Source organism: Argentina anserina, chromosome 5 (genome assembly GCF_933775445.1).
Source record: "Argentina anserina chromosome 5, drPotAnse1.1, whole genome shotgun sequence".
NCBI classification, from domain to species: Eukaryota; Viridiplantae; Streptophyta; class Magnoliopsida; order Rosales; family Rosaceae; genus Argentina; species Argentina anserina.
Genome location: NC_065876.1, coordinates 19977262 through 19993630, shown reverse-complemented (window position 1 = coordinate 19993630; position 16369 = coordinate 19977262). Strand labels below are relative to the sequence as shown.

Below are 16369 nucleotides of genomic sequence, written 5' to 3'. Positions count from 1 at the left end.
GATTCAGATTGAAAATATTACTCTATGTAGAACGATACTAGCTGTAAGGTTTTCGACCATTGTTTGTTTGGGGTTTTAGAGTTTACCATTTGGGGTTTTTGGGTTATGGAGTTGGGGTATTTTTAACTCGATGCTAGCTGCTATACGACCTTTAGGATTTAGAGTTCTGCTTATTGGGTTATAGATTGGTATTGAAATTTGAAAACTGGGTCCTGTAAACTCTATCCGTAGCTTCATAAGAACTGGGTGCTAGGTTTGACTCTTAATGCAAACCCATGTTTTAATTGTCTTTGTTGTGTAATTTCTAGCTTTTATTTTCTAGATGTATCTTATAATTCCCAATTTGTTCTCAATTCTTGCAGGCTTGTGTTGCAGCTGCTGGTTGGGGTGGTATTCCAGCTTGAGCATTTCTGTTTACAATCTACACAATGAACAGATGGTAGCTTACAATGAATTGCAACTTTTCAAATCCTTTCCAACATAGAGTAGTTGTTTTTTAAGATTTATTGTATTAAAAGAAGAAAAGAAGCAAATAGGTGGTCTCTGTTAAGTTCTTTTCATGTACTTGCAGTGGTGCAATTATGATGCTAGTAGAGATGGAATATAGCAGCAAAAAAGCTATTCAATTCTAACATTTTTACATCATCAACATCTTTGGTTGAATGACTTGAGAAATTTTTATTGTTTCATGATATGCGTACTTGAGCATACATTATTTGATTTTATATTTATTGATTTGTTAGAGACATGTGAAGCAAAAACATTATATGCTTTTGTGAGTGGAGGTGAGCTGAGAGGTTTAAGATCTTTGGCCAAAGAGTTAAGATCTTTGTAAGTTTGTATTGTATAATCAAGTAGAGTTCCTTTGATGCGATGAAAATCAAGTGGTATTATATGTCCAAAATGTATGAATCAGGCTTTCCTTAGGCATGCAATTTCTGAGTTCTAAAATTCTAATGGTATTTAAGTCGAATATAATGTATGCTGATATGCTGAACAACTGGCTATTTTAAAATTAATTGCAGGTCGGCAAAAGATGAGAAATTCACCGAGTACCAAAAGGTTTTAATGGAAGAAAACATGAAAAGTAAGTAATTGGACAGTTCTCCATGGCAGTTCCCTCTACTATACCAAGGAGGGCAGAATGTTCTATTTAGCTGGCGTAGAATAATCGGTTAGATAGAACATGGTGGAAGAGCTGCTGATTATCTTCTTTTTCTACATGAAAGCGCTACAACCATGTGCCTTCCATCCAGATGGGAAACTGCTGGGAAGGACATTGTAGGAGCAACAATGTACACATGCACAGTTTGGGTAGAAATAGGTCTTAATGTGTGGTTCAAAATCGTCATAGATCTCCAAGATGTAATATGTTTCTGTCTTTTCTTATATACTGTGGTTTAGCTACCTTAGAACTACTTGTAATTTCTTTGTAGCATGTGTGAAATTGTAAATTTGTAGAACAAGAATAAGAGTTGCACTAATGACGTATTGTGAATTGGGATTTTTTGTTTTGTTTTGCCAATAATAGATTGATTTTCTATATTTAAATAGAAAATCAATAAATATTTTTTAATTTTTTTTGAAAAACCATGCATGGCGTTTAATAAATGCCATGAAATTAAATTCAATGGCGTTTTGTCAACCGCAGTGAACTTAATGGCGTTTGGTAGACGTCATGAAATTATATTTAATGGCGTTTGTCAAACGCCATGAAAAGATATTTAACGGCGTTTTTCAAACGCCATGAATTGTTTTTAAAAGGACGGCGTCGGTTTCTACGACGTCTGACGATGGCGTTGAAAAACGCCGTAGAATACATTTAATGGCGTTTTTCAAACGTCGTTGATGTATTTATGTGTAGTAGTGTATCAATTATGAGTGAATTGATGATGAAATCGTGCTAAGTGTTAAGCATTCTTGTTGAGATATGATTTCTTGTTCGAGTAGGATTCATCCTTTCGTATTTCTTTGTTTCTAACGTACTTATTCTTATTAGGAAATACAAATCCATGTTGGAGAAATAAAGCAATCCTAGTTCCACAAAGAAAGAGAAGAAGATATGCACTTAAAAACCCAATCCATGCAAGAATCAAAATGCTGTCAAGATTCGTAGTCCAACTTCGACGGGCTCCCATGGATAGCTCTGATTGAGTTAGAAGACGTACCTTATATGGATAGAAATCTGTGTGAGTCTAGTTTCTGTAGGATTTGGAATTAAATCAATATCTTATTCCTATAGGGAGATATGACCGAATCATTACTCAGAGGTCCAATGAGCTCGGCGGAATTATCTCAGCCATTGATTTGCTTTTGATCCAAGGGCTATGAGAGAAACTTGAGACCTTGTTTCTCCTGCATATAGAGCACAAATATGTATCAGAATCTCCATAAATCCCTACACCAAAGAATGTCAAAGAAGGCATGCAGCAAATTAATGAGAAGAGGTAAGAAAGTCAAAGAAGACATGCAGCAAATTAATGAGAAGAGGTAAGAAAAATCAAATATGGCTGCAGCAATTAAAGACTTTTTCTATATCCCTAATTCAAAGGAATAAATTTGTGCAAAAGAAATCAACATTAAAGGAGGAAGAAGATATGCAATTAATGCAAAAGATATGCAATCCTTATAGAAATCAGAATTCTGGCAGTGCAGGTCATCCAATTTTGACGGGCTCTCCTGGACAGCTCAAAAAGATTGAGAAAATGCATAATATATGGATGAAACAATATGGGAGTCTATTATCAAATGCCATTAGAATCAACTCAATATCTATTTTCTAGAGAAAGTTATGGCCAGAACAAAGGACAAATGTCAGATCTGCCGAATTGAGAAAATCTAGACCAATTTGGTTTCAACTTTGTGGATTTTGTGGCCAGCCTCCCTTGGGTTTCTTCCTCTATATATAGCACCTTATTTCCAAAGAAAAACATCATCAACCTTGCACACAAGTATAGCCAAAGCTTTTCTCAAACACTTTCATTCACCAAGAACCATAGAATTCGAATTCACCACCCTTCACCAGATTTTCTGTCCAAAGCTTAGGAGCCTAGGATATCATACTCTTGAAGATTTCATGCTACCTTTGTAAGGAACCTTGGGAGGAGAATTATAAAGTGTAACTCTATGATCTTCATGTTTAGTTTTCGGGTTTTTATGTTCTTGGATGATTTATGTTTAGGTTTTGTTAAAGTTATTTTTATTATTGTCTATGAGATATTTGTAATTTTCGAATGACATGATGAATTAAGGTTTTCGATTTTTATTCAATGATTTGAGGTTTTATGCCATGAGTTTCAATTTATGTTCTTAATTAATTTTCGGTGTTCTTATATTGCATGTGTGAGTAAGACAAGTAGTTGATGTCGCATATGTTAATCATTTAAAGTTAAAAACGATTTTGATACAAGTAGTTGATTAATTGTTTGTCCCCTTTGTTCCTCCACCGATTATGATCTTAAGTTCGACATTGGATATGTGCTTTAAACATGTTGATTTCTCTTTGTGATACGTAATTGCATGATGAATTGGTATGTTAGATTTCGTAGGAAGACAAGTAGTTGAGCTCGATAATATCCATCTATTAGGAACCAAGTAGGAACTTGATGCATGATCGAATTTAAGATGAACTATGATACTTACGACATGAACATGATTGAGAGTAGATTTCGTTGCCTTTTTTCTTATGTTAATTTTTTGGTAATTGCTTATGTGTTGTTGGTTAATCACATGTATATATTAGTTTAGGTTTATTTTTTGTTTGATCCGAAATATATCTCAAATCTTTTAAACTCTTATGAATTTGTTATTAAATGTTTGTGATTCTTTACCCTGGTTGGATACCCGGTTTGTGAACGACACCCTCTTGCTTTATACTACTAACGATGCTTACAGGGTTAATATTGATCTCGAGTAATCGAACCGATCACTAGTGTGGGCTAGAGGTGCAAAATTGTCCCATATGGTAGAGCTTCATCTGGAGTTAGATATACATAAAGACTCCAGTTGCAGCAGCTATGTTACCTGACTTTTCTTGAAACACCCCAACACAAAACAATCTTATTTATGCATCAAAAATCTCATTTAGTTAAAGGTGGCTGCACCCACATCTTAGTTGGGCTTCCTACGTACCCTTTATAAGGGATTAAGTCATTCGTAGTTCAACTAATTTATATAATATAAGATAATACCACATACGGTTTCCTACCATCTATAACAAATATTATATATATGGTTATACTATTAACACACCTCTGTTCCGGGAGAATTACTATTCTACCCTTGTGTGTGTCTTAGCCTAATAGGTTTCCCATTAGGAGATAGATTAGTATCTCTGTAATAGATTAGGACTCCGAATCCTACGAGATTGTGGTTTTGTAAATGCCTATATATAGGCCATCAAATCATTCAATAATACACAATTATTTCATTCTGCATCACGTTATCACTCACTTTGCCCTAAAACCCTGAACTTTTAGAGCCCTAATTTTTTTTTCTCTCTCTTCTCCTCCGCCGGCCGCCGTCGATTCCAAGCTCCGGCATCTCCTCGCCGGCGCACCTCCTGCTCGCCGCCCCTGCAGCCGCCGCATCGCTACCCCCCCTGCAGCCCCGCACGCAGCCCTCCCCGCAGCCCCTGCACGCTGCCCCTGCAGCCAGCCCCTGCACGCTGCCCCTGCAGCCCCTGCCCGCAGCTCTACACGCGGCCTTGCCCCTGCAGCCAGCCCCTGCACGCAGCACCGCAGGGTCTCCTCCGCATTCGCTCCATAAAAACATCTTTTTTGCCCCGCAAGTCCCCGCATCAAAGCATTCAAAATTGCTCCTCCCGCATATTCACGCAAGAGACGTGAAATTCACAAGCAAGGACTTCGCTCAAGAGAAGCTACTTCCGTATACTACAAACCTTCAAAGGTAAATTTTCATAAACGTTCCCGCTTTTGAACGTATAGATATATTATATCGGGCGCTATTAGCCTTCTTCTTGTCTAAATTCCGGCCTTTTTATAACGCCGATGAGACTATAGAGGGATGGATTTCCCCTCTTGGTCGATGTTTTCTGTGTGACGGTCCTGGGGGAGTCACGATTGTTTTGAAAGGGAAGTTAATCGATTTTCGTGTGGTCGCCTGAGTGCACCGCTGTTTTGGGTGCGATCATGGTATCGCCGCTTGCATCGATTTTTCTTGTGACCATATATGTCACCCATTCTAATTCCTATTATACTTGAATCTAATCGATTCCGTATTCGTTTTGTAGATGTCATCGCCATCTCGACCGGAATTTGGCCTTCTTGATCTAGAAGGAAAGGAATACCACCGCTGGGTTTCCGACATGGAACTCGCTTTCGAGAGCCGAGGGATCGAAGGCATGTTTGCCGACCCTCCTGCTGATTTCCCACCCATGGCTAAGACTCAGACTCTCATCTTCATGAGACGTCACATCCATGCAACTCTTAAGAGGCAATACTTGAACGTAAAAGATCCTAAAGAATTATGGGATAAACTACGCTTGCGGTACAACAACGTTCATGATAAGCTTCTTCTTGAATTGACCGTTAGATGGGATAACATCCGTCTATTGGACTATAAGAGAGTGGATGATTTCAATCAGGATATGCTATGCTTGCAATCCGATCTTGGCACCGTTGGTGTCATCAAGACCGACCTAGATCTTCTCAATAAGACATTGGACACGTTTCCAATCAACTATGAGGTTCAAGCTCATACGTACCGCACTCATGTAGAGGAAGGGAAGATCCGGTCTTTTGTCGACTTAATGGCACTCTTGGCTAAGAAGGAGAGACATTCTGAGATTTTCCTCAACAACAACAATAGACCTGTTGGTACTAAAAGAATTTCTACGCCACAATCTAACTATGGGAAAGCTCCTAAGCAAAAGAATCAATCAAGGAACGCTCAATATCAGCACCAAAGTAACAACTCTCGTGGTGGGAGGCAACAAGGCCGATCTCGGCCTCGGTCCAATACTTGGACCCGTGATGGTGGCGGCGCCGCACCCTCTGGGGGAGGCCGTCCCCGTCCCAAACTCCAAGGAGGCCAGGCGCCTCCTAATGCCTCCACTTCCGGTAATGGCAAGTTTCCATGCTTCAAATGTGGCTCCTTCAAGCACTTTAATCACGATTGTCGCGCTAGCAAAGAGATGATCAAGGCTTACTCCGCCTACAAGAAGTTTCTACAACCCGAATCGAATCATGTGGATGAGGACCATGAGATCGAGACTCACCATATCTCCATGAAGCCCGAGCCCCTTGCTTCTAAGGCTAGGTCTTCGGTTGCTACCATGGATACTCCCGACTTTGATTAGTCATTTTAGCTTCTTTAGCTTTATGATTCAAGTATTGTTATGGCCGACCGCCATTGTTATTTTCATTGACTTTGTAATAGTCTTTTGATTTTAGAATTAGAAGTTCATGTGTGATGTATTAAAGATTGGCATTCAATAAAATTTCTCAATTCTTACTTACAAGACGATCTCTTTGAGAATTTTATTTACCTGACACTTAGCATGATGATCAACGTGTGCAACTAACGTGGTTTTTAAATTGGACGCTTTTGGGTTACATGGGACCCCAATAGCACTACATTGTGAATTTGGAACTTAATTTGGAAAACGAACCTCAGAACGTCGAAAAACGACGTCGTTTTGCCCTTGGCCGGACCCGGACACTGTTCCAGCGTTTCCAGCACGTTTTGCTGGCGTATTCGCCATCTTCCGGCCATTTTCCGGCGTTTCCGGCACCGCCACCCGGTTCCTGCCGGCGTACCCTGTCGGACCTGAAGTTCCGGCCTCCATACCCGCCAGTTCTGACCGCCGCCGACTGGTTTTCAGGCAATCGGTGTCGCTGGTTTTCCAACGAGTTTTTCGACGATATTTTCGTCGTTTCTCGTCATTTTTCCGGCATAATGCAGCAGTCCCTGCTGCCATGTTTTCCTCGTCCAAAATTCACCCGGTTTTGAGTTCTTTTGACATGGTTTTCCGGTTCATTTTTCCGGTTTTCTCCAAGTCCGTTATATGCACTCACCGGTACTCTTTGTGTGCGTTTTCCACACCATTCTTGGATGGTTTCTACCACCCTAGTTTACTGTTTGGTATTTCACTGCTTCAATACCATGATTTCCAACTCTTTAGTTGAAGAATGTAGTACTATTGCCATGTGATACATTCAATGGGATCGACCTTTGTTCCGATTCCCATTCTTACAATATCCTACGGCGTATTGTATAGAATTGTTCCCGTGTCGCTGACTCTCTTAATTGTCATTTTTTAGATGTCCCGCGGTGAAATCGAATGTCTAGCTGATTGCGGAACCATCCACACTGTCCTACGGCACAGGCACTTGTTCACGGATCTAGTGTTTTCGACTTCTTCGATGACTACAATGATTGGCTCGAAATCCATCATTCAAGGAAGAGGCACAGCTTCTTTCATGTTGCCTAATGGTACGACTCTTAACGTCGTAGACGCTCTTTATGCGCCGAAGTCTCCCCGCACCTTGCTAAGTTTTAAGGACATACGTGCCAATGGTTTTCACCTCGATACTTATGTTGAGAATGGAGAGGAATATCTTTGTGTTACCTCTTAGAAAGCAGGCCATCGCCGCATCTTAGAGAAGATGAAGAGTCTTGGGAATGGTTTGTATCTTACTTCCATTCGGATCTTTGAATCATATGCGGTTGAAAGCAACTTTTGTGATTCGGACTCTTATATGCTTTGGCATGCCCATCTCGGGCACCCTGGACGTGATATGATGATTAGAATTCTTAAGAATTCACATGGTCATCCATTTTTCAAGTCCCGGAAGCGATTGGAGGATCACCTCACCCGTGCTCTGCACGGTGAGGCTGTGCCTACCCATGCACCGCATCGTGTGGCCGAGCATGCCTCACTCGGCAGCTCCACGGCTTTCATGCCGTCAGTGGCGGCATTCCCTCCTTCATAGGAGCTTGTGATGCCTCCCGTGCTTTCAAATGCCTCCATGGCAATTTCTGATGCCCATCGCTCGTTTTGCAAAGCTTGTTCTCTTGCTAAATTTCAAGGAAGTCCTTCTTTTGCTAAGGCTTTGACCGAGAGCATTCCATTCTTACAACGTATCCAAGGTGACATTTGTGGACCTATTCAACCAGAATGCGGACCTTTTCGATATTTTATGGTATTGGTTGATGCATCGACGCGTTGGTCACACGTCGCTTTGCTATCCACATGGAATGCTGCATTTGCCAAGTTATTAGCTGAGATCATCAAACTTCGGGCTCACCACCCCGATTATCCTATCAAATCCATTCGTTTGGATAATGCTGGAGAATTCACCTCCAAAACTTTTGATGATTACTGCATGTCTATTGGGATCGAAGTTGAACATCCCGTTCCTCATGTTCATTCACAGAACGGTCTAGCAGAGGCTACCATCAAGCGTATTCAACTTGTTGCTCGGGCAATGGTTATGGGTACTAACCTGCCGGTCTCTGCGTGGGGATATGCAGTGTTGCATGCAGCGACACTTATTCATTTCCGACCCGCGGCTAACCAAGCGTTTAGTGCGTACCAGATGGTAACTGGTTACGAACTCAATATTTCACACTTACGCATCTTTGGTTGCACCGTTTATGTGCCTATTACACCTCCGCTGCGTACTAAGATGGGTCCTCAGAGACGATTAGGTATCTATATTGCCTATAATTCCCCAACGATTGTCCGCTACTTAGAACCAACCACTGGAGATCTCTTTACTGCAAGATTTACAAATTGTCACTTTGATGAGACATGCTTCCCGTCGTTAGGGGGAGATGGGAATGTTATCATTCCAAATGAATGTCAGGAATTGACGTGGTGTGTCCCCACTATGTCTCATTATGATCCCCGCACTGCTCAAAGCGAGTTAGAAGTGTAACGCATTATCGACCTCCAGAAAGTCGCGGATTCGATGCCCGACGGTTTTGTAGATATTGCTAAAGTGACGAGATCAAACATACCCGCTGCGAACGTACCGACACGGTTGGATGTCCCGAAATACGGGCGTGGAAGACAAGCTCCTGGACCTAGCAACGTTGGCACCGCCCCTGACAGTGGGACGGAGGCCGGCGGCGGCACAACCGTACGCCGTGGTGTTACCGGCGCACCTTGTGGCGACGATGCCGAGATGGCCCGGCATGGAGCAGCTTTGGCCTCGGCTCCTCAAAGAAAAAGGGGGAGACCGATAAACTCTAGGGGTTCAAAACCTAGAAAGAAGCGAATGACCAAGGCACAACGCGTCATCAATGATGAATCACCATCATATGAAGTTGTCTCTGATTATAGCTATGTCCATGAATCAACTCAAGTGTTACCGTGGGACGCTATGGAACCTTGTTTGATGCCAGAGAACAACGAAATCTCAGTGAACTACACAAGTGAGCAGTCGGTCCGAAACCGAGCCACTACATGCATTGATGACGTTTTCGCTTATTCCGTCGCACATGAGATCATATCTGAAGACGACGTTGAACCTCGCTCTGTAGCTGAATGCGAACGCAGAGTAGATTGGCCGAAGTGGAAGGAAGCAATCCAGGTAGAACTTGACTCATTAGCGAAGCGAGAAGTCTTCGGAAAGGTTGAATTGACTCCAAGAGATGTCAAACCTGTTGGACTTAAATGGGTCTTCGTTCGTAAGCGTAATGAGATGAACGAGATCGTGCGCTATAAGGCAAGACTCGTGGCGCAAGGATTCTCACAACGACCTGGTATTGACTATGAAGAGACTTATTCTCCTGTTATGGACATCATTACCTTCCGCTACCTTATTAGTCTGGTAGTGTCTGAAAGACTAAACATGCAGCTTATGGATGTGGTCACAGCTTATCTCTATGGGGATCTTGACGCAGAGATATACATGAAAGCTCCAGAGGGACTACCTTTACCTCCATCAAGTGCCTCCAGACCACGGAGTGCTCATGCTGTCAGATTACGTCGTTCATTGTACGGGTTAAAGCAATCCGGAAGAATGTGGTACAATCGGTTGCATCAATACTTGGTGAGAAGGGGTTACAAGAATGATGAACTATGCCCATGCGTGTTCATACGAAAGACAAATTCCGGATTCGTCATCGTTGCAGTCTACGTTGATGACATGAACATAATCGGTACTCTTGATGAGATTGAAGAGACCGTGTCTTATTTGAAGTCGGAATTTGAGATGAAATACCTAGGGAGGACGAAATTTTGTCTCGGCCTTGAGCTTGTGCATAGGGCCGACGACATCTTAGTGCATCAGTCAAATTACTCGCAGAAGATGCTTCGACGTTTCAATATGGATCTATGCAGTCCATTGTCTACGCCCATGGTCGTCCGAAGTCTAGATATCAAGAAGGATCCCTTCCGTCCTAAAGAGGATGATGAAGAAGTTCTTGGTCTTGAAGTTCCATACCTTAGTGCAATTGGGGCACTATTGTATCTTGCTCAATGCACTAGACCGGACATATCTTTCGCAGTGAACTTATTAGCTAGATTTAGCTCCGCGCCTACGCTACGTCATTGGAATGGAATCAAGCATTTGTTTCAATACTTTAAAGGTTCCCTTGACATAAGATTGTTATACCCCTATTGCAGAGAGAACACCGCCACGGTATCTCCCCACACCACCGCCGTCGCTGTCGCCGACCCCGGCCTTGACACCGTACGCCACAGCGACGCCGCCGGCCGCCATGGCGTGGAGACCGTGCGCGGTGCCGAGAGCAGCAACCGGTCCCGTGCAGCTCTTTCTCCCGATGCAAAGACTCCAAAGAACTTGTTAGTTGGTTATGCCGACGCAGGGTACCTCTCTGACCCTCACAAGGCTCGTTCTCAAACCGGTTATGTGTTTACCATTGGGAATACGGCGATATCTTGGAGATCCACTAAGCAAACTCTTGTTGCTACTTCTTCGAATCAGGTGGAGATCATCGCTCTCCATGAAGCAGTTAAAGAATGTGTTTGGCTACGATCACTTGTTCGCCATATTCGTGATTCTTATGGATTAGTCTCTACAACTGATCAACCTACGTGCATTTATGAAGATAATGTTGCTTGCATAGAGCAGACAAAGTTAGGTTTTATCAAGGGAGACAACACCAAGCATATTTCGCCTAAGTTCTTCTACAACGTTCAACAATAGAAGTTCTTAAATGTTCAGATCAATCAAGTGAGTTCAGAATCCAATGTTGCGGATTTGTTCACCAAGTCTTTGCCTAAATCTACTTTTGTGAAACATGTGAAGAGCATTGGCATGCGTCGTTTATCGGAACACTAGAGTTTGGTAGACTTCAGGGGAAGTCTACATCACATGTTAAGATCTTTAAGTAGTTGGTACGTTGTGCTCTTTTTCCCTTCGATCAAGCTTTTGTTTTACCCGAGAGGTTTTTGTTTTGCTTGACAAGGTTTTTACCGAGGCAACGTTATGCGCCATGCAACCCAGGCATGCGACAGAAGGGGGAGTGTTCCGGGAGAATTACTATTCTACCCTTGTGTGTGTCTTACCCTAATAGGTTTCCCATTAGGAGATAGATTAGCATCTCCGTAATAGATTAGGACTCCGAATCCTACGGGATTGTGGTTTTGTAAATGCCTATATATAGGCCACCATATCATTGAATAATACAAAATTATTTCATTCTGCATCAACCTCAAATTTCTATTCACACACACTCTCCCCTTATCTATCACTAGAATTTATTTGTAGTTACAAATTTACCCCTGAAATTTGTTTTTTGATCAGTTCATTTTATGAAAGGGGTGTGTTAATAGCACAACCCTATATATGCATGTCTCACATATTGCTAATTAAGGAATATCATAATTAGATTTATATTATTTTTCCCGGAAAATCCCATTTCCAAAATAATTACTCAAATGGCGAACATAGTAAACAACTTCCGAGAATCTTATTCTCGAACAACGTGTTAAAAAGTCTGAAGTGTGGATAATTACGTTATATGCTTTATTGTAAATTGTAAAACAAGCACCTATAAATTTCTTAGGCATTATATATATATATATATAACACAATAACCAATTAATATCAAAATAATCATGCTCTATTTTGAACCCGAAACGTTCTACTTTCAACCAAACGCTCTATTTTCTTCTACAAATTCGTTTTTTTCGTTTTGGCTGGCTTCACCATTTTTTCCTTTTGGTTGAAAAAGGAAAACATCTCCTAAAGAAGTAGTTACAACTAATCAATTTTTATTTCCTTATATAATCCTTATTTATGTTATTGACATGAACACACATTCTATATATATCATCATTTTATTTCTAACACAAATCGATATATAGTTCTTATCTTTCTTATATGTAGGTAGTCTCTTTTGAAAAAATTCCATACATATTTTCTCAATGAAACCAAATGTTACTGCATAATATTGAGAATAAGAGATGCAAGACAAGGGCAATCCTGCATGGTACTTCTCACCTACTTAATCTCGTAGTCATAGTTGAAGAAAGATGATTGAAAAAGAAGAAAAACATGGGAGATATGGGATCAAGAAATATAAAATGATCTTATGCTAATATAAACTTGTCTTCCTTATAGGTATATTAAAACAAGACAATGTTGTCGTTCTTATAAGTATATTTTCTTATGCTAAAAGTTCCAAATTGCTATTCACACACACTCTCCCCTTATGTATCACTAGAATTTATTTGTAGTTACAAATTTACCTCTGAAATTTATTTTTTGATTAGTTCATTTCATGAAAGGGGTATGTTTAGTACACAATGCTCCTAACCATGTTTAACAAAATTCTGTTTTGTCCTCTTTGCTACACCGTTCTGTTAAGGATTATGAGGTGTAGAATATTAAACATAAAACTGTATGTTGTTTCTAATTCCTATAAATATAGTGCAAATTGACCTTTATGTTGTCCCTGCTCAGTGTATCTACCATAAACCTCTCCCCCCCCATCACATCTAACAGTCATAATTTTCTTTCCCAGTTGATGTTCAACTTCAGCTTTGAAAATTTTAAAATCCTCTACTGACTGCGACTTAGTTGATAGTAAATAGATGTAGCAACACCGAGATAAATCATCAATGAAAGTTATAAAGTAGATATTTCCATAGATAGTTTGATGTCTAAGAGGACCACATATATCAGTATGTATTAATTCAAGTAAGTTGGTTGTTTTGTAAGCAATTTTTTGGTTAAGTATGTGATTTTGCCTTTGCAACACTCAATACAATCTCCTAAATCACTAAAGTGTAACTCAGGTAGAGTTTTTTTCTTAACTAGTTTCAGCAATCTTTCTTTAGAAATATGACCTAGTTTTCTATGCTACAAAATGACTGACTTTTCATTATGCAAGCTTCTCTTAACACTCAGACAAAAAAAAAATACTTCTCTTAACACCAACAGTGGTGTTAATACCTGTAGTGTCATTGATTTCAAAAGTATTGTTATTGTCTGTATTTTCAACAAGCATAATTTTTTGCCGAGCTAAACAACAATTCAATTTCATATAATCATTCTCAGTAACACTAGTACTAAAAGTTGGAACACTTGGAATCAATAAATTTGCAGAATCTTTAATAATCTTTATTCCGTGAGAAACTATCCAAAAACACAACCAAATTTAATCAAACGGTTAACAGACAGTAAATTCCTCTTAATAGAGAGTACATAGAAGACATTATTTAAAAATAAAAGGTTGCGGACAGCTACACGCATTCAATTACCAACACAGACGTTGGCTTCCTCATTTCTTGGTTTTCTCTTCTTTACGAAGCCCTGCAAAGAGTTTGTAACGTTTAAGGGACTTCCTAAATATAACCAATAAGTATGAGGTGCTAGTTTACAAAATTAACTTCTACGTAAAAAGTATTTATCAGATTAAGAGGATTAATCATACTCTTTTTTTTCTAACCAAGCCTTAAATATGGAGCAGTCCTACCTTTTTTTTTTTTGCAAAAGTAGCATTTGAATCTGAAGGGCTTGTTGGCTTTGGTTCCTGAAGTGTTAGCTGAAGAAGTTGAATGCTTTCATATGGTTTTGTTGATCTTAAGTTTATTCGTTTTCCAATTATTCTTCTTTTGCACCAAGTTGGAAGTTGTTGTAGGCTGCTTCTCACTTCTCATCCTATTGTCCTCTACACTACAGATGGCAATAAGATCATCCAGTGACCAACTCTCCTTATGTGCATTATAACTGGTTTTGAGTACACTGAAGTTGGCTGGCAAGGTTTCCAAAGTGTTTCTAAGATCTTCCTAACTTAGGTGCATGCCGGGAATCATTCTAAGGTTCTTCAGTTTTTTAGAAAAACCAAACATGCTCATAAGCAAAAAAAAAAACAAAATTGAAATAACAAACCTTAATTCCAACAAGCATAAGTATGAAAACGCAGAAGCAAAAACAAAGTCGAATTACCCATTTAAAAACGCAACGTTGGAGTGTGGAATTCCATAGAGATCGCGAGATCTTTCCTCCATCGAGCCCATAACTGAAGAACCCTAAATCCCCAAATCGAATATGACTGTTTAGAACAACAGTATATTAGATTTAATTTCTGAAGCGAGTTTGGGCCGGTGCAGCTGATAGGAGCACAAAGTGTGACATTCTTAATGATTATATCTCATGTTTTCTTACTCTTTGTTACTTCTTATTTAGTGTGTTTTAATTCATTTTGTGAATAAGTGTGTTTAGGTAGACCTTGGTTTGAATATGTGTGATTCTATGTTGAAAACGTGCTAGGTGTGTAAAATCCATATTGAGCTATGATTCCTTACTCGATTAGGACTCTACTTTCCTATTCTCGTTCTTTCTTATTTCTAACTTGTCTATTCTTTTCAGGTTTCGACACCAAGGGGTCCTGGACTGGTATCCCAGAACCCCATTACTCTCAGGTCTATAACATTCTAAACAATCATATTTTAAAAGTTGTCTAGTCTCGGGTTTTTGCAAGCATTTAATGCATCAATAATAATTTCAATCCTGAGTCCTAGACTATCAATTTCACATTTATGGCCAAAGCAACATGAGAGGGTTAGCTCCCCTACCTGGAATGAAGTGCATAAATCCCCAAGTCCATAACGTATGCTCCCGCTTCAATCTTGCTACCGCTCCAAGGATCGCACAGCTCTTGTAACACCTTTTCTGAATTCCAACGAAATGTACAAGTCAATAGTTGACTTTCCATTGACTACGTCTTTCCTGGTTTGACCAGGAGTTGACTATGTTGACCTTTATTGACTAGTTCACGGATAACATGAAAATAGTCTAACTTTAATTGTCGAATGATACTAACCGTGCTTAAAGGTTATTAAAGACACTTAGAACCATATTGACAATTTATTTGATTACCGACACATTTTCTAAGCTAAAGAGTTCTCGATTTTCCGAACCGGGCGGATATCGGAACTATCGACTAGTTTTCGTCGCTAAGTTGAAATGACATTTTCACTAAGTTACCTTTAGTTAAAAAGTAAATCGTAAAAACTATTTAATAAAATAGTAAAAGGTAACTTATGGTAAAGCAATAAACATAGTAACTCTTTGCCAAGGGCAAAAGAGTAATTTCACATGATCAGTAAAATAGTAAAAGGGTTAAACAATAGGAGCACAAAGTGTGACGCTCTTAATGATTATATGTCATGTTCTTACTCTTTGTTACTTCTTATTTAGTGTGTTTTAGTTCATTTTGTGAATAAGGGTGTTTAGGTAGAGCTTAGATCGAATATGTTTGATTCTATGTTGAAAACGTGCTAGGTGTGTGAAATTCATATTGAGCTATGATTCCTTACTCGATTAGGACTCTACTTTCATATTCTCGTTATTTCCTATTTCTAACTTGTCGATTTTTTTCAGGAAAAACAAATCCTAGATGGATTAGGAGTAGATATGACGTGGCTTACTCCTAGGAGAACAATGAAACCATTTCTGAGTTGGACAAGGAAGAGGAGAGGCCGTGTCACATTACTATGAGAAAAAGGAGAAGTTGAGTCGTGCCATGCATATCCAAGTCAAAGTAAGAGAGATGTTGTGCAACGTTGATGGTCTCTCATTCAGATTTGATTTCACATTCAGAGTTGAAGTTGGATTTTAAGAATAAAAGTCCATATTAAAAAATATTTCAACTTCCATATCTGATTCTATCTCTCTTAATGGATGGCCGATGAGGTCTGATTGTTCCCCTATATATAGAGGCATGCATCACACATATTATAAATCATCAATCTCGCACCAAAGAAAGCCAAAGCTCTGCCCTAAACACCATTTGACATCCTCAAAGCCAAGCAAGCCGTGAGCACCATAACCTTTCATTCTATTCGATTCAAAACTATAAGCCTAGGATTGTCATTCAAGTTGAAGTCATGTTACCTTGTCTTGATACCCCTAAGGAGATTAAC

At 39.8% G+C, this 16369-nt stretch overlaps 1 long non-coding RNA gene across 1 annotated transcript; it reads left to right on the top strand.

Moving 5' to 3' along the window:
* Positions 1 to 353: 353 nt before the first annotated feature.
* Positions 354 to 1211, top strand: LOC126793183 (uncharacterized). Its single transcript, XR_007672035.1, has 3 exons — positions 354 to 439; positions 572 to 831; positions 1026 to 1211. It is a non-coding gene; the product is annotated as an uncharacterized LOC126793183 (long non-coding RNA).
* Positions 1212 to 16369: the final 15158 nt, after the last annotated feature.